This window comes from Electrophorus electricus, chromosome 1 (genome assembly GCF_041902795.1).
Source record: "Electrophorus electricus isolate QZ-2024a chromosome 1, ASM4190279v1, whole genome shotgun sequence".
Classification (NCBI taxonomy): Eukaryota; Metazoa; Chordata; class Actinopteri; order Gymnotiformes; family Gymnotidae; genus Electrophorus; species Electrophorus electricus.
In genome coordinates this window covers 25,790,768-25,815,242 of record NC_137497.1, presented here as the reverse complement: position 1 = coordinate 25,815,242, position 24,475 = coordinate 25,790,768, and the positions used below count along the sequence as shown (strand labels likewise).

The window sequence follows — 24,475 nt, the reverse complement described above, 5'->3', positions numbered from 1 at the left end:
CTCTGCTTGGCAGTGGTATGTTTCCCACTTGCATCTTAAAGCGGAAGGATTAGCGCAGCGTTTAATTACTCCCAAGGACAAGCTCCGTTTCCCAATGTGAAACGCACATTTTTTTCCAAACCGTTTTTTGAAGCGCGGAGGCTGGGTTGATAAGTCCGTCACTTCCTGTGGTGTAGCCTGATTAAAGTGCTGAACTGATAAAGAAAAGGGAATTAACCCCCGGAGCTCAATTAGCATTTTCCAGTTTAGGGTAATTTTTTCCGTGGGGGACTCTGCTTCCTCTGTTCATTCTTATCCCGTGGTACATCAAAGCAGCATTTAGCTAAGAGACATCTCTACACTTTTAATTTGGCACTGGCAGTGTAGAACCAACATATTGCTACCAGGGGAGAAAAGAGGAACAGAGGATGCCAGACCAGACAAAGCACCTCGAAGAATTCACGCCAAGCAGTACTACCAAGAAACTGTGCCATCAATAATGACAGTGTATGACATTATGTCCATCATTAGCCAGCAGTGGTGACATTATGGCTTCCACTTGCATAAGCTCTAGTGCGTTTTGGCGATGTTTTCCCTTAAAAAGTTTTTATCCTGCATGGCATGTTGCTTTCTAAGAAGTCGATACTTGCAGGCCTGGGACATTTTGCAGCCATGTTCCTTTGAGATAGGCAGCACCTTAACAAACACTTTAAGAAAGGCCTGCTGAAAAGCACCTTATCTGCTGTGTGCATGTGCAGACAGTGTTGTCAGGCTATTCTCCAGCCCTCCAGCTGTCAGTGAAGCGCTGACACTGTCTTATTCTCCAGCCCTGTTAGTGTTAGTAAAAATAAACCATCAAAAAATTATTTCTCTCTTGTCCCATGCTGAAGTAAACCTGTTATGTGAAAAAAACACCCAAAAGGGAAAAAAAAAGCGGTTTTGTAAAATTTTCCCAAAGAGCATCTAAGACTACAAGTTTTCATCACCACGTGTCATGCAGACCACACAGTTCCAGCAATGTCATAAGTATGCTAACAAACAAATCTGTTTAGTCTCTTTGTAGACTTGCATGTTCAAAGCAACATGACATATTGTATTTAAAAAGAAAGGGTTTATCGTGCCTATGCTTTCTGTAATGTCTACATTAAGGTACCTGATGTGTGTCAGGTGCAACATAAGTGAATAAAGATTTTCCAGAATTTTCCCCTGGCCTCTATCTATCGCTTTAAGCACATCTCTCTAACGATTATGGAACAGCTCTTCCCAATTTGGTCCGGTGCCTGGCTGCTTCAGGGCTGAGGTGTGGGCAGCCTGGCCTGCTCGGCCTGGCACAGTGTTGCACTGCACGTTAATATAAAGCGTCTCCGAGCTTGTGTCCATACTATTCTGCCCTTCTCCTCATCTGCTCTGTGACATGCCCCACTGGCCCAAGACCCAGACTTAGTATTGGATTTAGTTCTTACCCAGTACTGTAGTCACTATCTGCTGCAATGTACATCCCCTTCTACATACTCATTTAATCTGTTTATAGAAAAGGACGATAGTCTGCAATGCTTATGAGCAGGGGCTCTCAGCATGACCTTTACCAGAACATTATTTTTCTTCCATAAAGTTGGTGAGCTCAAGTGTTGCTTTAAACCGAGCGAGCTTCAGATATCACACCCGGTGGGTGTTTTTTTGTGTTGAAATGTACAGGGGTGAGTCATGGACAGTTGAATCAGATCAGGGTGACGGTCTTCAAAAAGCAAGGTGCCTCAACCCTGCACATTTCCACCAAAAACCATCCAATTACTTATCTACATTACATATTTACACTGTTATTTCCATACTCCTCAGGCTAAGGTCTGACTGGGCCATGAAGTCTGACTGGCCCCCCCCCACACACACAACCACACAGAGCTGGAAAGGAGGGCTCTGAGGTCTGGAGGCTGGATTGGCTGTTGCCTTGGCTCCTTGACAGGAAGCTGGAGGTGATAAGGTGGCCGTGTGTCACATTGCCGGGCACTCCTGGACCAAACCATTGGACACACGATTTGTCTCAAAGTGGGAGGGATAGGCCTCCTACCAAGGTCAGACAGCTGGGTGACTGATGACAGGAGCAAGTCAAAATGGCAGCTATTACCCCTGGATCTGGTGCTTAGCATGGCTATGGGAGACCAGGTCACTCGCAGCCTCAAGTGTCACGGGCTTAGTAAAAGCATGTAGGTGAGTGGGGGGGTCATTGACTATACACCCATCCGTGATCTTATTATTATCCTGATAAAGCGCTTGACTTTGCACTCACACTTCTAAGGCAAAAGTAGTGTGTGATCTCACAGGCATACTAAGTGTGAGCTAACCTTTTCTGCTCATATGCATGTGACCTACAAAACAAGGTTGCATTATGAATTGGGACATGCAGTTAATGGTCAGAATCTGTAAAGAGGTGTGCTTAACTGAGGTGGCATCATAAAGGTCCATCGTTTGGCCATCAGTGAACAGCAATGACATTTGCACCTTGGCGTGCTTTTTGTGGATTCATCCTGTCAGCATTATAAGGGTTTTGCTGTTACGGTTGTTGTACTTGCTTGCTGGACACGGTGGGGCTTCAGGACTCATCATATTGGCTTGACGAGCAAGCAGGTCTGAGTTAACATGGCTGCTTCCACCACTGCTGTAACCGGATGACCACAACCTTCCCCACCAGCGGTTTCCCACCATCAATTATTCATCTCACCTAATGCACTTATTATTGACATCCTGGCATCCTTTCGATTTCAACACCCGCGAAGTATCTGGCCACCAGCCAAAAAGGACCAGACTGGGTAAGGAGGAAAGGGTGGTGGTGCTGTGACAGAAACTTTCCCTGAGAGTGCCTACTGTCTGTGACTGATGTTTTATCCTGATGGATTGACAAATTAATTGAAACCAAGCTGCACTCTGTCTTGCAAGAACTGGTGCGTTGCAGATGATGAGGGGTAATTGTCTGGAACGGAGAAGAAGGAGTCCAACTCACACTTCAGCAAAGAGCCAGCGCACTGTGCGAACAAGGCCTGATGGATCTGCCTTTACCCGGCTCAGATTCCATCCCCACCTCTCCCTGCCCCACCGGACGCTGATGACTTGAACAGAATAATTATCCGCTTGGGCTCAGATGGAAAGAGGGATGTCATCTCTCGTCTCTTCAGTTCATCTTTCAAATGTCATGTGTTTTGTGTCCTCACATGCAAAGAAATTACATTAAAAGTAGTGTTTCTGTTTTCTCTAACACCTGCAAGTCACTGTGAAAAGAACACACAATTGTTTCAGTTCCAATTCCATGTCACACCATTATAATGTACAACACACTGAACTCACAAAGAATATCTCCTAGAATATATTTAAATGTATGTTTGTTTTTTTAAAGAAAGACACAGGAGACAAAGGTCATGATTAAACATGCACACAACTTCTCCAAGTTGAAGTGAATAGCAGTTGCAGTGTGTCAGAGGTGCAAGTATAGCTCACAGATGCAACTCTTGATAATATCAGAAATCAAAGGCTGCCCTCACCCATCAGCCCCTGTTGCTGTATCGGCTTCTCTCTTGCAGAGGGATGCGTCCATTCCAAAGGTTATCAACGCCCGCACAGTGGCACTGGGATTTTTCCCTCCAGTGCATCCGGAGTCAATTTCGTTCGGCATGCCTTTGCAGGCACTGGCTCGTGGGGCACTCTCACGATAGGATGGAACCTTCCTAAAAGTAGAGGAATGGACAGGCCTCACCTGGGCGGGGGGGGCTTTGGTGGGGGGGCAGTGAACCCGAAACCCATTACAGCCGTCCATCAGGCAGACAGGAAATCACTTATGTGATCAGAGAGCGCTGTAGCAGCAGAAAAAAGGTTAGCTTTTTGATGTCTGCATTTGAAGTCGCTTCATGGTTGATGGGTTCCCTCCCCCCCCCGCAGTTCCACAGGTTTCTAGGTAGCCCCTCAAATTTCTCTTAGGTTCATGCTCTGCGGGGGAGATCTGCTGCTGTCTTCGCCAAAGATGGCTCATTATGGTCCATCAGTGGAATCCCTGAACCACCGGCCATCTCTCTGAAAACTTTGTAATAAATTGCCTTAGACCCTGAGGTGGACGTAAAGTGGGCTGGCATTGGGAGCAACTGCTGTCTTGCGTTTAGTTTGTTTCAGTCAGCTCAGTGGTCCCGATTGTACCAGGAGGAAACTGTTCATGCATCATACGAATTTTAAACACATAATTTGAGTTTTGCAGGGAACATTGCTGTGTGTGTGTGTATATATGGAGAGTGACTTCGTGGATAGTCCGCAGTGTCTATTCCCTTCCAAGTCCTCCGCTTTGAAGAGATGGAGCATCATTTATTATTAGCACTGGTATTTTGTAAATTTGTTTAGGTGTTCATTGTTCCACATGGGACAGCACAGAAAGTATACAGCTTGCAAGCAGATAATAGGCCTTGCTATACATATCAACACATCAGTAAATCTCACATGCTGATTCTTTCTCCCCTACATATTACAAACAGTTCATCATGGTGAGCACTATTATAGCCAGAAATCAAGGAACATTATAATGTGTGTGCTAGGTCATATCACCCTCCCTTAAGCTTAGGTTTGCTTGTTAATTCATAGCTCATGCTGTAACTCAGTATGGAACATAATTGCTATGAGAGTTTCTCCTATGGTGATTGATGGGTAAGAGAAGCATGTTTGAGGTTGAAAGAGCAGTTCGTTAATCCCAGTAAATCCCCTGTAGTTACTGAGTTGAAGCTTGCATTTTTGCGAACGAATTCTAATTCAATTCCCGTGGGATTAGACTGCGGTCTTCGCCTGGTGTGTGTGCAGCCCCGTCACAGGACTACATAATTGGAGTGGTTAAGATTCCAGTGCTGTGTGTCTGTGAGACTTTCCAAGGCTCCTCTACTCATACACTGCCTCTGATGGCCATATTTATCACGTTGGCTTCTCCTTGAATGAAAGCCTGCAGCCCTAGATGCCACAAGGCCTTCCTGAATCAATGCACCCTAAATGCAGATTCCTCCGACTTTTGCTTGTGTTTGTTTTCTGTAATGGCGGTTTAAGTAGGCACACTTGTCTCCTCCCTTCACTCGTCCTTGTATCTGTACTGCGTGGGAAGATGTGGGCTCTAAACTGTTTCAAAGTAAGACGTTTTTTTTCTAAATGTATGACCGCAACCAAAACGTGCCCAATGCACTCGTCTGACCAAAATACTGCAAAAGCCAAGATACTTTCTCATGAGATTAATTATCTTGCCCAATACTTCATATTTATAAGTATTCTGCCCATTCCCACATATTATCATGCAAAGTGTTGTTGAGTAAAAATTTATCCCACCATGAAACCAGTTTTTCCTAACATTTTTATTTAATTATTCCTCTTTTATTTGTTAATATTTTTCCTGTTTTTTTTTTTTAATTTTTTTACCAAGACACATGAAGTGATGGGGAGAAATGTGATGCTGTTATCCAAACAGGCCAGAATGCAAGGAACCCTTTACATTTCAGTACAAGTATTAGGAATGAATTCAGACAACATTAATTCCAAAGGGTCATCTAGACATGGTAGTTTTACTAGGAAACTGAGTGAAACTAAACCAATTGGCTGAGCATGGTGTGTGCAATCAATCACAAAAGCAAGACTCATAGTAATAGTCATCACAAATCTGGTTCCTTAATAGGAAACACACTACCTGTTAGCTTAACATAAGGAAACTCCTTGTTTCCAGGAGACATATAGCATCCATATTGTGTGCACCTGTTCCTGTAAATCGAGGTTACACTCCACATCACTCCACTTCTCCAAAGGCATTTCTAGGCGAGTCCCATCAGGTCCTACGCAAAGTTCCGACTGGTGTTCACATGCCAGCAGGATGCCTCCAAGGTTTCACCAAGCCTGCTGCCGCTGAGATGTGGAGAGCACCCTGCTGGAAAATCCCAGCAGTCCACACAACACCCACTAATGGTCCCAAACAAATTGGCTAATAAGAGGGCTGCCTGCTACCCCTGCCCTACCTCCAAAACTGATTAGCCAGAGCTAATTATCACCCATTTAATGAACAAGGAAATTAGCCCACGTCAAATATGGATCTGTGTTTATGCCCATTTGGAAGCCACTTATGTGGACAACATGCATACAAATGGAAAAGGGAGAATTGAAAGGGCTGCAGAGAGAGAGAGCAAGAGAGAAACAGGGAGATGGAGAGAGATATAGGAAACAGCAGGCCAGTGAATGAGAAAGTGTGAGACTGGGACTGAAATCAGTGTTGCATGACATGCTGTGTGGTAGAGAACTGGCCTTCACTGCACTGGCACTGCCAGTCATAGTCATAGCTTGTCCGAAGACCTCTGAGCCAGTGAGCCGATCGCTGGGCTCTTTCAGAGCCGGGCTTCCCACGCTGGGCGCTGCTGGGGGGACCTCCACGCTGCTGCTGGGACGTGTTTGCTGCCACAGTGGTTACGATGGATGCCCTCCCTCCGAAATGAGCTTTTCAATTTCTGCCACTATAACCTTCGGAATCAGGGTCGTGGTGATGCGCGCACACACACACACACACACACACGTGGCAGTCCCAGGCCGGGTGGCGTTTACTCTTCCATAATGGCCCCCAGGCGCTCCATTTCTGAGCCCCTCTGGGCCTGGCCCTGCCTCTGCTCTTTGCACATTTGAAAGCCATTCATTCCTGCAGAGGTGGGCGGATTATGTGACTAGGAGAAAATTACAGGTCTTTAATGGTAATGCTGTTTCGAGTCAGTGGGATGAAAGAAGTAAAAATACCAGTGCTGGCATATCAAGACTGTTTTTTTTTCTCTTTTTCTTTTTTTTTCCTTTCATAAGTGTTAAGAATAACAAGCTTGGTATAAACTGCTGTTGTTTCCGCTGCTGGTTTGCGTACCAGAGTAGGCGACTAGGATACAAGTGGCCCTCAAGTTTCACATATTGTGTTTTTCAGTCTGCCTGAGGAAGATGAGTAAGGTTTTTTTCTTCCCCTTGCGGACATGTAACCTAAAGCCAGTCCTGGGTGGTGATCTGTCTGAATAGCTGTCAGAACATCAGCACCTGGCTCTCACGCTGAGCAAGATGCACGCGCCACATCAGAGACATCACATTAAATCAGCATTAGGCTTGCTAGGCTGATCTGTGTCTGTTATTGTCCTCCGCTCATAATTACGCCCATTAATCAGTTTCTCGAAAATGCTGTGTGTTTCTCAGAGAGAGATAGCTAGATAGAGAGGGAGAGAAAGCGAGACAGAGATGGAGAGACGGGGGAGTTCAGAGTGAAGGATGATAAGACAAGGAGCCTTTTACACTTTCATTTATTTATTGGCATATGATAATTAGTTACAGTCCATCGGTTTACTTGATAGATTCATTAAAAGCAAAGCATGCTGGAAGCCCATTAAGAATCTAATAGCATTAGCAGCAGGCTGAATTGACTGTTGTGTTGCATTTAGCACCGCCATCTCAGTAAAGTTATTACCTCATCATTCACATGCGAGATTCAGCTCGGGGCTCGTTATCTCATTTGATCTGACCCTACACTTTTTTGGAGATGTGGTGTTACACTGGGCAAAATTTGAACTTTTTTGTTTCACAAACTAAAGTAGGTAGACCTTAGAGTACATTTTATGCTGAGTTTGAATCTGTTTATAGAATTTCATCGAGTGGTTCTTAAGTGACAAAACAGTTACATTTTACATTAAGTATATATTACTTATTCATAAGTAAGTCTGTTATTACAATTTAAATATGTACAAACATATCTTGGAAATGTTTTGCAAAGAGAGACAGAGTCGAATGCAGTAAAAATGTATACCGTTTAATAGAGGCAATCCAAGGAGTAGTCCAATCCAGGCAGTGGTCAATCCAATAGAGGCACAGAGCAAACAGATCCAAAGGGAACAGGCAAAAGGGTAATCCAAAGACTGGCAGGTAATCCAATAATCCAGCAATGACAATAGTAAACCCTGGCTCAGAAATATAACGACATACAGACACAAGAGTGCTTATGTAGAGGAAAACATTAAGGAGAACAAGACATGGGCGAGGCTAGAACTCAGGTGACTGGGAACGCTTTGGAGGTTTATGGGATATGTAGTCCACTATAGACTGTGTTGCACTTTTTCATAATATTCATCATAACATACTAGTATACTGGAACAAAAAAGCTGCTGGGTGATGGAGAGATTTTGAAAACATATTTGTATTCAGCATGTGAAAATACCTAATACACAGGAAGCAACATCCTTCTTGCTCATGTTGTTAGTGATTATTCCTCGTGTCTAATGGCAAAAGTGATGGTAAAAGCGAGAAAGGCAGTGGCTTAAGATAAGAAGTCAGTCATCTTCAAAATTTAAGGCCACTTTCTGAGTGCTCTCTCTCTCTCTCCTCTCTCTCGCGCGCGCGCACTCTCTCTCTTTTAAGAAATGCAAATGTAAAGCCTGTACTTACACGCTTGTGATGACAGCTTCAGAAAGCAGCATTTCAGGGGGCTTTGGTGGAACATTTTCACCTGTCTGTCTCCTTTGTTTAGGTGCTCATCACTCCCTCTGCTTTTCTCTACCCGTTCTTTGGAAAACGATGGTGTACTAATGCAGATATTTGCAGATGATGTCCCCTGCATAGAAGCACATGCACAGAAAGAGACGTGAACACAACCCTGGACAAGGAAGCCTAATCAGAAGCATTCAGTGTGACAACGTTAGATGCAGGAGACACATTTGCATAGACCTCTTCCAGTTCACCCACCATTTTGATTTATTATGTTCAATTTGACTTTCATACACAGGCTGTAGAGTATCTGTGCTCTGACAGTAGAGTGCATCGTTAATATGACAATGTTTCCTCTTTTTGGACTATAAACCAGCAATAACAGTATTGTATCTATAAGAAATACAGATCATTGATTAGGAGCCATGCTCTTATGGCATAGTTGAGCTTGGGTTTGATTTTAGGCTAACTGTAGGTTTCAGTCGAGTTCTTTAGTTTACTTCAAATATCACACTTATTTCATCAAAAAAGATTTCTTATTTATGCACATATAAGGAAAAAAAAAAAGCTGTCTCTCAATGATTCAAAGCGCGTTGCAAAGTGGTATGTAATTTCCAATTGAGCTATTCCAGACAAGTGTCTGGACAAAATAATTGAACCCATCATGCATTAAATAATTCATTGAGACCACAGACATACAATTATGATGTAATCAGTGGGGCCAAGCACATGAGGATTTTTATACCCCACTGCCTCTCCCCTTCGATTCGGTTTTAATGGAGGTGCCTCATTTCTGCCTGTTTTTTGGGGCATCTCATAAGTCTGGGTAGAGATTACTGGCAGCTAGTACCATGCCGATTGTGTTTTATTTATGTATTTTCATCATACTCCTATGAGAGCTTGCAGTGCCGCACCCCTGTGGCTAAAACACCACCACTCCCCACTCAGAACAAGTAGATTTAGCATGGCCCGAAGCCCTTCCCGGCTCATAATCGCCTTGTTTTGCTGCTCTCGGCAAGGCGGCGATGGCCTGTAAGGTTGTTCTTTTTTGCAGTTGTGTTTTCATGGCCGAAACCGAGCGCTTGCGCTTTGTAAAGCTGGCCTTGTGCTGAGCACACCATCAAAAGTGAAAGCACCACACTGGATTTCTTTCTTCCCCTATTAAACAGACTTCAGTCTTCAGGACAATGCAGTTCCGTCCCCCCCCCCCCCCCCCAAGCTTCATTAGGCCTTGTTCACGCTTTCATTCACTTCACCACCAATCATAGAGATAAAACTTCTAAAGAAGCACGACTGGAGCTGGAACGATATAGATGGTCTTCAAAAGATCCTTAAAAGCCATTCAGACTCGTAATCAGACAACTGGTAATCAGGCAACTCAGACCAAGAGCTAGTATGCCTTTTCTTTACCTCTAATTAAAGTCATAAGTAAATTCCAGGTCCACTGATGAACAGAGTGAATATGGTAAGTACATAAGATTGCACTATCGATTGTTTTTGAATTTCTTGACACTCGATTCACCATAAGAGATAATGACTCCAGTCCAATAGCTCTTACAGCTCTGCTCTAAAATTAAGCCTTTTGCATCACATCTCTGCTTTATGCCTAATTGGTATGAAATTATACATTAGCTCAATAAATTGTACCTCAGATTAGTGATGCTCCAAAGTTGAGGAACAACCCAAACTTTGAAATTTCAGACTGTGTAATCATTTGATGGCTAATGGAGAAAAAGGTTTGCCTACATCATATGTTTTTTCATCTTGTGAAAATGTAATTTCTTTATCTTTTCCATATGTAACACGTTTTTGTTACAGAAACACCTACGGGGCAACCTTCAAAAAAGGTCATGCATTTTTAGAAAAATGGCTCTTTTCCAAAAATCATAGTCATTATGAGTTTAAGGTATTGCCTCTGGCTCTCATCCGAGCAAATTTTTAAATCAAGTAATATCATTCTGTACTCTGTATATATAATTATCAACAGAGTCATTCTAGCAACAGTAACAGAGAGCCCTGTGCAGTGATTAGTGGAAAAAGTGTCAGTTGTGTGATTACAGACAGCAACAGCTATAAGTTTGCTTTATTATTGAAGTATTTGTTGTAATTATAATAAGATTGTACTTTTATCAGCTTTACTGTAAAATGATTGACTTAAACTCTATAGAATCTCTTTTGTAGTTGATAGCTGTTAAGATATGTAGCTGTTGATTTGGAATGTGATGATTTGAGGTTACCTCTTGCATACCTTTTGCATAAAAGTTTAAATTTACACTTAGACACATTTTATTTCATAAGGAACTTTTAAATTATTATTATTTTTTTAAATATGTTTATTTTTTTATTCAATGTAGTCATCACATTTCCAAAGGAGTAAACACTGGAGCTACAGAAGGACATCCTATCTGACTTAGTTGCATTATTGAAAAGGTTTAGGTCACTGCCAAACCATGTGACCTCAGCACACACACAGGGAGGGCATTAGTGGTGAGGGCAGTAGGAGGGAGGAGGGTAGTTTTCAAGGTATTATGAAGGTTTCAATGGATCACTGTTGGCTCTGACTCTTTTCAGTGACTCCAGTGACATATAGCTACTATTGTGTGAAGTTGTGCTATGCGCTGAAGCATATTGCGTATGGCATGGTTGTGGCACTGACTATGTAAAAAGAGAGGAAACAAAAATTATCTTGGAAATTAAAGAAATGTATCTAGAATAACCTACCAGTGTATCCCTGTGGTAGACAGTTGCTGCTGGGATTACCTGGATGTGGTGTGTCATGCAGGATGCATATGACAGAAGATGACCTGTCTGGGGAAAGTGAAAGGCACTCCTTGGGCTTTTAGACAGAGATTCATTTCATATGTTATCATATGTTCTGTTAGGTTTCATGTGTCACAAGGTTTCGCTAGTCACCACCAGGCACTGTTACCGTCTGCATCTCAAAAGTACAAATAGGATAGTGTTATTATGTTTAGGTTTACTGTTTGTTCACATTTAGGTTTATTCAGATTTAGATTCATTAGGTTTAGGTTTATTCAGGTTTAAGTTTATTATGTTTAAGTTTAGTAGGTTTAGGTTTATAAAGTTTAGGTTCATTCAGGTTTAGCTTTAGTATGTTTAGGTTTATTCCGAATAATGTTTTTTTCGATTTAGTTTTATTCAGATTTAGGTATACTAGGTTTATGTTTATTCAGGTTTAGTTTATTCAGGTTAAGGTTTACTAGGTTTAGTTTATTCAGGTTTAGCTTTATTCAGGTTTAGGTTTAGTAGGTTTAGATGAATTCAGGTTTAGGTTTAGTAGGTTTACATTTGCTAAAAGCAGAGGGAGTCCAGATGAGAATGTTGATACACTGTAGGCAGATGCCAGGGTACGATGCCATTGTACAAAACCCAAGGTAGTCAAGAATAGTGTATAAACGTAAGAGTATAATGTATAATGGACATGCTGAGACATATTCACACCTTTGCCAAGATCTTTGCCCATAGTTTGGCATGTTTTGTCCCAGTTTGTTACATGACCAAGAACTGCAATCATAAGTAATCATAGTTTACGTTGTTCATACATAGTGAATATGTCCAACTTTTGTCCATCTTTCATTTCTTCAGTCAAATGGCTTTAGAGAAACTATGCAGGCAGTTAGAGCCAATTACACTTTCTGATCACGTATATCACCTGTCCATGTTAGCATTGCCCCTGTCTTCTCATTTGTGGCTGTATATTATTAATTTTCATAAATGATTGTCTTTGTTTTTTTTCAATATCATGAGAGTTTTTTAATGAGTTCTAGGTTATCCACCATTTTGGCATTTGGTATTAAACTCCGCATTGAGCTGGAAGCCAATGGTAAATTGTAGCTCAGCTGTGTAGTCCTGAGCATCTAGTGTTGGGCGTCTCATGGTAATAGCTGGATGCTACACATGGCCTGCAGTCGTCCTCCTCTACCTCCTCCGCAGCAGGGCACAGTGGCGAATGGAGGAGCAGCGTATTACCCACTGCATTAACTACTGGGCACGGAGAAAGAAAGGAAGTGTTTCAGACACCAGGGGACTGTGGAAAAGAAGAAAAAAAAACATATGGAAATGTATTAACTTAGTTGAAGTTTCATGTATTTTTGCAATTCACAGTTCTCTGGGCGAGGATGTGCAGAGAGATGGATCAAACCTGACAAACCTAATGAATTTTTATTGCTGGGGGGTGGAGGGACTGGGTGGGAGCTGCTGGGTGGGCTGGGGACTTTCTGTCTTGGATTTTCGCACTGCAGCGGGACTGGATGCGCTCTGCTATGGACCATATTCTGGGTTCTTCAAGCTACAACAGAGGTGCAGTTTTGAATACCAGCCACACACAGAGGACTGATCACAAAAGAGGCTGCATGTCAAGGTGGTTTGCACTCCCTGCTTCTTTTTAACAAGTAGGCAGACAGATGAAACCAACAGACTGGTGCTTGGATGTTCAGAAAGCCAACAGCTCTCTGACTTAGCTTTTGAAACTAGAGCCGGTTTCTCAAACACTTCCCAGGAACGTAAGCCTGGATGTATTTTGTCAAAGTGCATCTGTTGCTCATGTTAACAGCTCAGCCAATGTCCTATCTCCCTGTTTGGCCTGTGGGAAGTTAGCATCATGTATTTGATCACCCCTTGAATTTTCACATTGCCCCCAAAATGCTCTAATCTTAGCCGAGTGGCAAGTGTAATGACACTGGTCACCATTCATGATCAGTTCCTTGCCCATGAGCTTCCTGCATCACCACCTCTCCGCATCAGCAAAAGGCTTCCAGCAAAATGTGACGCCCTATATATGAAGTGGCCCCCTGTATATTGTAAGGGACTGGGTGAATTAAACTGCGCCTGGCACATCACTGTGGCTCTAAGTCACGTGATGGAAGCCTTAGATATGTCGTTCTGTGCAGCCGGCCGCGTCCAGGCCATCGTTGTAGGCTCAGCACGGGGTCGTTACTGATCCGTGACATATTCTCCCTGATTGCCCAGCTGCCCGGACATTGGAAGCAATGAATAGCTAATGGAGCCGGGAACCCGATCTGCGCTGCCACGGTGATCAGGAAGCAAGCATTTCTGCCCAGCTATTAGATGATGTTTCTGCAATGGCACAACGCCAATGAATGTCACTAGGACTCCTCCCTTTACAGCGGAGAATGGAGCTACACTTTTAGCAGGAGGCGCATCATTCCAGGCCAGAGGGCACCTTAGGCTAGACTCCACAAGGACCCCTAGGAGAGACTGCATCCAGCTAGTTTAAATACGTCAATTAAACAACTCAGATTTATGTGCATGGTGTCTTCTTGGTCACGGGAGAAAAACTGCATTAATTGCCTGCTGGGCATTAAGAAGTGGCCAAAAGAATAGCCCTGGGACTGGCATGCTCATCACAACCAGCTGGGGGCACCAGCAAGCCGGAGTGGCACTTTTTCTGACTATAATTCAGCCCCAATATAAAAAGGTGTTCATATATCGAGCCATAGCTGTCTGAATAGCATCTCTCTGTTAGGAATGAGGCTGTTTGTTTTCTGAGTTGGAGCCTTGGGGGGGGGGGGGGGGGGGGAGAGAGAGAGAGAGAGAAAGAGAGAGAGAATAAAGGAGAGACAAGAAGGAAGAGATATAGAGTAAGAGAATGAAAAATGCATTAGGTTTGACATATTTTAGCTTGGAGAGGTCCAGGATGTGAGGAGAGTGTGGGGAATTGAATGGTAGAACTCAATAGAGAAACATGGCACCCAATAAAGAGGTACAAACACACCAATATCCGGAGTTCACTCGATAAATCTGCACCTAAATCTGCCCCCGGCTCCCAGCTGACTGATGTCTGGCCTGCTTTTCAACTTTTATACCATTCTCATTACAACCTAAATCGCTCATAAAAAGGAATAAGCTCTTCATGACACAGTGCATGCCTTTGTAAAAATACACAATGATTACAGTGATGTCTCCGCCAATGATGACGTTGGTGCTTTATCATTTCTGGAACCAGATGCGAAGTGACTAACCTATGAACAACACAAAGACACAGATTTTACCAGGGTAACGGCTGACTGACTGACAGATTCTGTTTTACACAGAGACGGATTTTGCTCTGTGTGGAGAAGACGTACGAATCTTACATTAGCACATGAACATTTGCTCACATAGTCAGTCTCTGCCACATCCATCCTTTCATCCATCCATCCATCCATCCATCCATCCATCCATCCATGCATCCATCCCTCTGTCGGTGTGATGTGTGTGCAGAAAGCAGCAGTTCCAGTTTCTGGCAACAGGGGCCAGAACAACTTGGAACCACCAATTAAATGGCCATGCTTGGTACTCTGATATCACAGTATGTTTTGAGATTCTGTCTCTCACTGTTTCTCTGTTTCTTTCCGTCTCTCAGTCTCTTCCGCTTTCTCACTCTGTATCTCAGCCCCCTTTGCAGTGAATTAAATGCTGTGCATGGGTTATTGCTCCTGCCCCGCTGCCAGTCAGGCAGGCGTATGGAGCTGCCATGTCGCTCGCTTAGCGCCGTCATCCAGATGAGCACTACGTGAGATGTGCAGCTGTACCGGCGCCTGCCTCTTTTTGGCCCAGACAGCACCAAAGTCACATGTCCCCGTGTCTCCTAAACGACCACTTTGTTCAGTGATGTGTGCCTGTTTTCCCTCAAGCACAGTGCAGTGGTTGTTTGGCACTGCAGCCTCCCCAGAACTGCACCAGTTGTAAAGCAGTGTGGTTTACCATGCTCCTGCACTCCAGAGTGAGGCTGCAACACAGCAGTATGACTTTGGGGAGGTGGGGGTGGCATTCCTGAGGGTTTGGGAAAAAGGGGGGTGTGTGTCCTCAGATGTCCAGGCATATGTCCTCAGACCCTGAAGTTTTCAGCAGCAGGCTTTTTCATTTTATGAAGGGTTTTGAATTTCTTTTGTTCCCCTTTCCATAGAGTACCTTCTAAGTCTGTTTGATTCCCTTTGAGTAGCACTCTCTGTTTTTTTTATTTTCAGCAGCAGTGTTGGAAATATCTAAACTCGGCCAGCTGTGAAAGCAACACCCCTCCCCAAGACATGCTTAATTCTTTGGCCTTGCTATGATCTCCATGGACCTGTGGGTGCAGGTTGAGAAGAGCACCTGAATGTAATAACCACGCACCTCGCCATCTGCAGGGCTCCTTAATGCCGAGCGGCCAGCAGTGACCTCCCCACACCTCCTCCCCAACCTTCCCCACAGGGAAGCCAATTTCTCCCTCTGTCCCTCCCACTCCATACCTTCACCCTACCTCCATCCCCCCTCACCTTCTTCTTCTCGCTTGCCTCCCTGCAGGGTAGCTGATACCAGACCTGAATGGGTCTAATAATAGCATGGGATGTTTCAGTGCAGTCGCTGGGGGAGCAACAGAAGCTGTTACCTAAAGAAACACGAATCCTGTTTTAGTGCCTCATTTTCAACCTACAATAAAGTTACATGCGATAAAGATACAGGGCAAGTCAAGTGAAAAGAGCAAGGCCACAAAAACAAAACACTAAGGGCTGCCACCTTATGCTGTGGATGCAGCCTTCCAGCAGTGGGTGCCCAGACATTACTGTCTGGAGCTGCAGTTTTCCACAAGCCAGGGTGATGTGCAGGCCAGGAACCAGAAGGTGAGCACACTCAACTGTGCCACACTAGCTCAGAGCCCCCCGCCCCTCCACACTTCCCATGTGCACCAGACAAGAGAGCACACATGCTACAATGGTGCCACCCACCATATCAAACTCCACCCCCTGCACAAAGGCTAGGGGAAAAACCTAGATGCATTAATTTTTTACACAGGCCAATGGTCCAGGAAATGTCTGATAGGCATTGAATGGGAGGAAGAAGATCCTGCCCGAAAGGATTGGGTATGTCACGGTGCAGTGGATGACTCTTGCCCATGTGCCCTAAAGGCAATCAGAGGGCATATACCAAGGCTGCAGGTCATCACTTTAGCTTTGTCTTTTTTTGTTTGTTTGTTTTTTTAAGAGGATTTTGTCCACAGGAAGTAACCCCGTGCAACTGGTAATACAGAGTTTGTACAGCTTTGCTATAGCACAATGATGTGTCACTGCACAGTGCATGATCTTAAGTGCTATGCTTCATCTGTTCACCTCATATACGCCAGTATCTTAATTAGCCTCGTTCTGTGCTCAAGTACAATCAGCCACCCACCAGAGCCCGGTTGAGTGAACCATGCAGCCAAGTCACCACTAAAGGGCTATTTTTTACCCATCTGACTGATAGATCAGCCGGCACTGATCCGCACACCTGCGCCTCAGCGCTGAGAGGGAGGGTGAGGAGGGAACGGCAGCTAATACATCAAAGTGCCAGGATGCTGGATTGTCCAGCAAAACCTCTGGGATCAGAGCTCCTGCCTACAGTACCACGGCCAAAGCCCCACTCTGAATCACCCCCAACCCTTTAAAGCATGGCAGCATTAAGATCGTCCCATCCGCTCCAGGAGTGTTGGGCAGGATTCTTACTGGGAGGCTGAACAGTAATCTTTGTGCCTCAGACTTGTGAAGGGAGACAGTGTGTTTTCATTCTGCAAGAGGTGGCTTTGCTGTGCGAGGCTTCACATATAAGGTTTGGCCTCGTGACTTAGCCCGCCACAGAAAGTCCCTCCAGTATTAAAGTCCCACTTGTGTGTTGTTAAATCTTAATCTAATATCCGAGGAGATGAAAGTGGATGGGGCCTGAATTGAGACAGGACCAAACTTAATCCTGCCAGATAAGTGGAGACTGAAATCTTGAGTTTGTCTGGTATGGTTACTGGCTCATCTTGGGTGTAGCTATGGTTGACAGGAAATCCTGGAATTCCCAGATTGCATACAGAGTGAAAGGCGCATGGTGCAGGGCGTGAGCACCTTGTCAGAGCACCATGGACACCACCCACTGAGCACACAGCAGATACATTTATCTCCCACATTCAGAATGAGAGCAAACACCTATTTTATTCACATTTGTGCTGTGCCCATTGACTGCTCCTTTGTCTAATGTAGACAAGTTGTGTCTAAACAGTGTATTTTACTGGGTAACTCATGGTTTATATCAAAATGTAATCAAAATTTATTTATGTAGCGCTTTTTACAACAGATGTTGTCACAAAGCAGCTTTACAAATGTTCAAGTCCAAGCCCCCAGTGAGCAAGCTAAGGGTGACAGTGGCAAGGAAAAACTTCCTAGAGCATGAGGAAGAAACCTTGAGAGGAACCAAGACTCAACTGGGGCCCCATCCTCCTCTGGCTTACAATGGTCACCACCATTATATGTGATGTCTCCTCTTAATTTTTTAAAACAATTCTTACAGATCCATTCATCCAGATTATATTGCCAGTTGTTGAAAGACTCCATTTGATCTATTCAGTCCATCTGGAAAAACTGGTTACACTTGCTGTGATGTGCTTTTCGATAACTTCTCATCTGTCTTGGCTGTGCATGCTAGCTTGTTTTTTTAGAGCTGTTTTTTAAAGCGATCCCTTAAGGATGCATGGTAACTTAACAGATGTTACGTGTGTGTGTGTGTGTGTGTGTGTGTGTGAGACTTGTCAATGTGTCTGTCAACCAGGTGGAGGCTAAGTACTGTGGGTAAGAATGAGTGAGCATGCGAAAGTCGGTGGGATGTTTTGCGGCCGGAGGGCCTCCCGCCGTGCCCCATGGGTGTTGCCAACAGATGGGCGGCTGCACCCTCGAAGAGCAGGTGGAACCTCTTAATTGGGACTCGACAGCACAAGAGTATGTGTGTGTGGCGGGGGGGGTCCAGTGATTAGTGGGTGTCCTCTAGGCTCTTACACTGGCCTGGAGTCCGCAGTTATTTGCAGGGGGGGGGGATGAGTCGGTGCTCATTATCGACCTCAGCGAGGTGAGAGACACAAGCCCTCATCACGCAGTCAGGGCTGGTGCTGAGGCTTCGAAAAGGGCCAGCAGTCTGATGCAACACCACAACAGCGCTTAGCTGGCGAGAGCACGGTGCACTCTGACGCAAGCACCTCTCCACACTAGAGAAGAAGCGTTAAATTAATCAACTGCCTTAGTGTAGCGCACTTTCCTCATTATATCCACAATGAGGCTGGAGCCGAAATATAAGACGTCTAGGGGAACTCTGTCCTTTGCCTTTTGCCCCGTCTCAGCAGGACCAATGAGATGGATGTCTTTTTCTTTCCTCCTCTTGTTGCCCCTTTTGCCTTTAATGTTGGCGTGGCAACATTACGGTGAGTAAAACCACTGCCCTTACTTGTTTGTGCTGTTTGTTTTCCCAATAACATGGCATAATGGGACCGTTCCTCTTAGCACATGTCAATAAAAGCCATGAACTGCAGCACTGCATGGACATTACTCCACAAACGATTCTCCAAGAGCGCGAGCATGCTAGCGCCATGTCAGAAGGCAGGCCATCATGTATGATCGATCCTTCATTCCCACACTCGTAAAGACCTACCCAGCAGCGAATGCGCCACCGGAACAGCTCCCCCCCATCCCCCCTGCCGCTTCTTGCTCTCCAATAAAGCCCAGGCACACGCGGCTGGGGGAGTCTTGCCCTCCTGCCACCCGCACTCACATCTGTGGCCCAGTCTGCATCGTGTATCGCCCGGACTGCTGTGGAGCTCGTACAGAGGCTCAGGCTTCTCTTTTGGAGAGGAGTAAACATCTAATCCCGAATTTTAAAAAAAAGCAGAATTGAGTGGGCAGGCAAAAAACAAGCATGGAGCACTCCTCGGGGCACAGGAAAGGTGAATGGTAATAATGCAGCTGTATAGGTCTTCGAGCTGGCGAATGTTCAGTGTGAAGACCAATAGTAATTATGTGTATTGATTCGCTTGTTATTTTTATAGGCTTTCTACGATTGAGACTGATGTTCCTACACAGTCTGAAATAATTGTATATTGTCTTCACCTCACAAAACTGCACCTCACAAAACTCTTTTGTATGTCTTTTTCTCATTTCACTGGCCATGAAAAACACTGTCCTTTTAAGTTCACCGGAGTGAAGTGTTTTTCATGTGTTGTCTTATCAGTCTGAAGGAGACAGTCTAAAATTCATAGAAAATCATTATTTAAAATGTCTTGGAATGAGCTTAAGCTGTGTAGAAAAAGCCTCCTTTCAAAGTTTGGCAAACGTTCACTTGAGTAGAGTAGGGTTATGAGGTGTGTTCATAAACACCCTTTTGGCTGTAAGGGATATGCTATATATGACTCAAGCAGAAGAGAGAGAGGGGTATTATGTGGGGAATTATATACTGCGTATAAAATGGAGTGTAGGGACACCCGAGCCTATTAGTGAGATTTATCTGACTGATGGCTCAGGAACCTGCCAGTCATGACTTCGTGCACTGGCATAATGTCGAGGGGAATAATATGGAGGGATTTGTATGGAGTGCCAGAGTGCATAAGTAAGCTTTGTAGTCATTATCGGCCAGGAGTTGAGTCCCTGTCGAGCTTCAGCTCTGCTGTGGGTAGACCATATTGGAGCAGGTTGATGAAAAACCTCCTCCAGTGACAAGCAAACACCATATCAGGAGAATCTTTTCATCAAGAACCTCCAACTACCCCCCCCACACACACACACACCCCCACCCAAACCAAGTTCTCATTAGTTAATGCAGAGTGAAGTGTGTTGCTGTAAACTAGGCTAAATGGAGGTGGCGTGGAAAACTACTTGAAGAGCGTAATTACAGTGGGAGAGCACGCCTTCGCCTGCTCAGAATGGAGGCGTCCGGTGGCTCATCCATTATAGCTGGAGGCGCGGGGGAGGAAGGGGTTTACCGCAGCCGACTGAGCGAGGTCTAGGGCACACTAAACTTACCCCTTGCGCCCCCCAGCTGTCTCCCTGTGCCAGCCATGGCGAGAGAGATGGGGAGAGGGAGACACTGAGTGACACAGAGCGGAAAGAGAGAGAGTGAGAGAAGAAACCTGGCCTGTCTTTGTAATTGGCGCCTGATGTGTGGGGCGATGGAGATGCATTGACATTCATTATGCCTAATAACGCACTCCATTTCCTAGGAATCTCTTGGCTGAGTGAGAGCAAGAGCAAGAGAATGCGTGGGAGATGTTGGCCAGGTTTTAAAAAGACTTTGTGAGGCTTTTCCTTCCACTTGGCGCTGTGTGAAATTAAGCCGAAATCGTGTCTGTCGACCTCCAGAATAACGTATGTCAAGAGTTACCTGGTTGAGGGGAGTCAGCGCCCTGCGGTTTCAGGCTACTCTCCCTCTAATACTTCATTTGGCTCACGAAGAGCTATTTTGGCACACTCTCACACACCACCACGTCACCCCCACACGCCAGCATTCTCAAGGTGGACGTCATGGCGTACGCTCCAACTAAAATCAACTCAAAATCTATAAAGTAAAATTACAGCTAACATAAAACATAATTCATATCTGGGAGTAATCATCAGCAGGAGGGAGATCTGGAATGTTTTTGCAGATCCACTCAGAGTAACCCCCCACTCCTATAAATTTATACCAAATGTCAACACAAAGTTTGATCAATTACTGGCCAAAGTTCTGGGCGTGATTCACAGGTGTGTAATTTGCAAGTGGCCGTGTGAAAGGCAGTGGCCAGAGCTGGCAGAACCCCAAAGGCCATCAGAATTCCTCGCTCGCCCATATCACCCCCTAATTTTAGGGGGCAGTGATGGGGTCAGAGGCTTGTTAAGGACACTGAGGAATTCCCTTTATCCGGCACAGCTTCCAAACAGCACACTGAAGACACATCCGATTACCAAGAATCTGTTCTCAGCGAAAACGGCAGCTAAATGGGTCTCCAAATCGATGATTCAAAATGCAGCCGTGGCTATTGTGAGCTTATTGCCAGTGTGAGGGATGTGGAAGGATATTCTATTAAGGAGAAATTGCTATTATTGTTATTATTATGGATAGGTCTAATATAAGGACAATCAAAAGGTGTTGCACATCATAAATGGCATTTATTGTGACAGTGCACAGGAGGCGGTTATCTGCAGAGGTGCCCTGATGCTGCAGAGATCACTGTTCTGCCAGTAGGAGTGGGCGTTGTTACGGTATTGCACACGGTCTGTGCAGAGCATGGGTCCTCATAACTGGGGATGAGCAAGGAATGTCTATGCTCAAAGTAGTTGAGCGCAAGAGTGATACAGCACAAATCCCACCTTTCCAACCCAGCAAAGTCTGAAAGGATGAGAAGCCCCCCCCACGCCTTTGGGTTTGGCCTCCGGTCCTACTGAAGCCTGGTGTGTACGTGTGCATGTGGGTGTTAGAGTGTGTGGTGTGTTGTCAAGAGCAGTGGTGTGTGTGTGTGTGTGTGTGTGTGTGTGCACGCGCGCGCACATGTGGGTGTGTACACGTGTATGCATCCATTTGGAAAGATAAAGAAACTAAGCAGCAAATGAGAGGTTGCTCTCTGCATTTTCAGAGCTCTCTCAGGAAAGAAAGGAAGTGTAAGATGGCTGTTGTCCATTCGCTAACAAAGGGCTGTAAACAGTAAAATTCACTGGTAGATTCATGTATTTGTGTGTGTGTGTGTGTGTGTGTGTGTGTGTGTGTGTGTGTGTGTTTGTGTTTGTGTGTGTGTGTGTGTAGGGAGAGGTTCTCTCTTTATAGTACTTATGGCTTCTGTTGCACTGGTGCATTCTGATGATAGTAATACAGCTAACAAAGAATCCCAGTGTGCACCAGTTGCACAATACTAATTAGTGACAACTTTATTTACTCAGCACTAATTAGTGACTAATATTTGCTATCAACATAGTTGTAATTTTTTAAGTAAAAATTACTTAAGTCATACATACTTACATACTCACAGTGTCCAATAATCTGAGCTACATGGGACAAAAGGATAAACTATCAGAGGTTTAGACACTATTTTATGATACTGTTGTTGTACATAAACAGAAGAAAAGCTTTGCCCTTCGACCCATTTGTCAAGGTTTCATTCATTAGTTGAGAGATAAATTATAGCAAATTTACCAATTGCCATTTGCTAAAACAAAGTGTGATGCGTGATAGTGTTCAAAGCACAGAGGGAAAAACCAGAGATCAAGAAGAGAAAACCCAACTTTATCCTCCTGATTCTACAGTGCAGAAGTGAGGAAGTCAGCAGTTTCTCAGCTGCTGAGCCTTCTGTGGTGGGAGGGGTGGGCAGACCAGGTAGGAGAGATAATGCCACCCCTGTTTTATTCATCTGACTCGATGCTGACCGGTTTGATTGTGTCTATTTTCTTCTGTTTTGCCATGAAAGTTGTAAGCGTGGAAAAAACTCTCCTGCCCTGTAATTAACCGACCCCCCCATATGAGAGAAAGATAAAAAGAGAAGGATAGAGAGTGGGTGAGAGGGAGGGAGAGACAGGATGATCGTATGTGCATGTTTTTTGAACGAGAATGCGGGAAAGCGATTCCAGACCTGGGACATGATGTGACTTGGGAAGCAGACAGACCCCAACCCCCCCGCCGAGACAATGAGATGCTTTTGTGGGTCCTTCCGACCCAAACCAAGTCCTCTATAATGAGAAAACCCAAGACAACTGAAGCCCGTGGAATTCTTGTTTACCTCAAGTGCTGATTGATCGCATGCAGGTGATTTTAGTTTTGTATTACCTTTCAATTTTATTTCTGCATCTTCGCATTTTATTTCCTGTTTCAATTTTGTGAATCTGTCTTGCTAAAAAACCCAGTAACAAAAAAACAAACAAACAAAAAAAACACCTATATATAGGTGTGTCATTGAAGGAGGTGCAAACATTTGCAGGATATGAACACAGTTCACTTTTGTGTTCAGGTACAAACAAAATAAGCCAGTTTAGCTGTCAAAGTACAGATGAACCACTTAACTTTATTCCAGGCCATCAGACACCTGTGCTCTAAATAAGTATACAAATAAAAAAATAAAATTGGGTCAACTTAATTTGGTCAGCTCAACCCCATACTTTGTGTGCTTTATCATAGCAATCTGGCTCATCTGGTAACTTTAATATATTAATAACTTAAATATACAAATGTTATTTGAATTACTAATATTTATTTCCACCATGTTATTCAAATTAGGGATCCAGGACACCTGTAAGGCCTGAAGTTTGATTGGACACCTTTCAATGAAGCCACGCCCACTGACTTTCCTAACTTGAGCTGTCCCTCAGTGGAAGCTGGTCTGCCTCCCTGCCCCGAGGTGAAGAGTCTGTCTCTCTGCCCATGCCACCTGGCACTCTGCTTCCGTAGCTGTAATGAGAGCTGGGGCACGAGTTGCAGCTAAATTTACACACACCTCCGTCTGGCTGCTGTTAAACGCCAGTCAGAATGGGCCTGCAATGCCCCAGGCCAACAGCATGTTATGATTATGCCATCACATCACAGTTCACAGATGGCACTTTCAGGTTTTATTTTGACAGTCGCTTTTATTCCCCCCCCCCCCCCCCCAAAAAAAAAAAATCAGCCTGTCATGGAGGAGAAATCTGGTATTTCATGGCTAGAAACGAGTCTCTGAAAGGCTGTACACACACAGTGATATGTGGTAATAAGGTGACTGGGCTACAGGTTTGAGATCCTGAAATCTGAAGGCAGATATTCTGCCAGCTCTTGGGCTCGTTGGGCTGTTCCACTGTCTGGGGGGGGGCAGGTACATCCCGCATGAGGCGCATGTCGCTCTCAGTGGGGACAAGATTGCTTTACTTCTTGGCTTTGTTAACAGGACCTCCTTTGGATAAACTCGCGCTGGTTTTGCGACGTTTGCGTCGTGCAAGTCAGCGTGCCTCCTGCTTGCTTGAAAAAATGACAACTCAGATGCAAAAGCACAAGTGTGGTAACTGAAGCCCCTGAAAAGCTCCTGAGCTGTTTATGTAACATTATTACAGCAGCCGGCTCTCCTTCCCACCACACTGTAGTCAGCAAAATGGCTGCCAGCAGGGGGTCTCTCTGGGGTCTGCTCCAAGCGGCATCCATTTCTGCGGTCAGGATAACAATGAGGATTAGGGTTAGGGGTGGAGACTGAGGTCCTGGCTCATAAATAATTCATTAACAATGGCTTCTCCATTTCTGCATTCATGTC

At 44.6% G+C, this 24,475-nt stretch overlaps 1 protein-coding gene across 3 annotated transcripts in view; it reads left to right on the top strand.

The window, feature by feature from the left end:
- Positions 1 to 24,475, top strand: part of unc5db (unc-5 netrin receptor Db) — a 115,298-nt gene that overhangs the window by 16,574 nt on the left and 74,249 nt on the right. The window contains exon 2 of one of the 3 annotated variants that reach the window (XM_081713295.1): positions 22,018 to 23,010. The exons of the other annotated variants lie outside the window; for them this stretch is intronic. The gene's annotated coding sequence lies outside the window, so the exon portion shown is untranslated. The remainder of the gene's footprint in view (positions 1 to 22,017; positions 23,011 to 24,475) is intronic. 3 annotated transcript variants of the gene reach the window in all.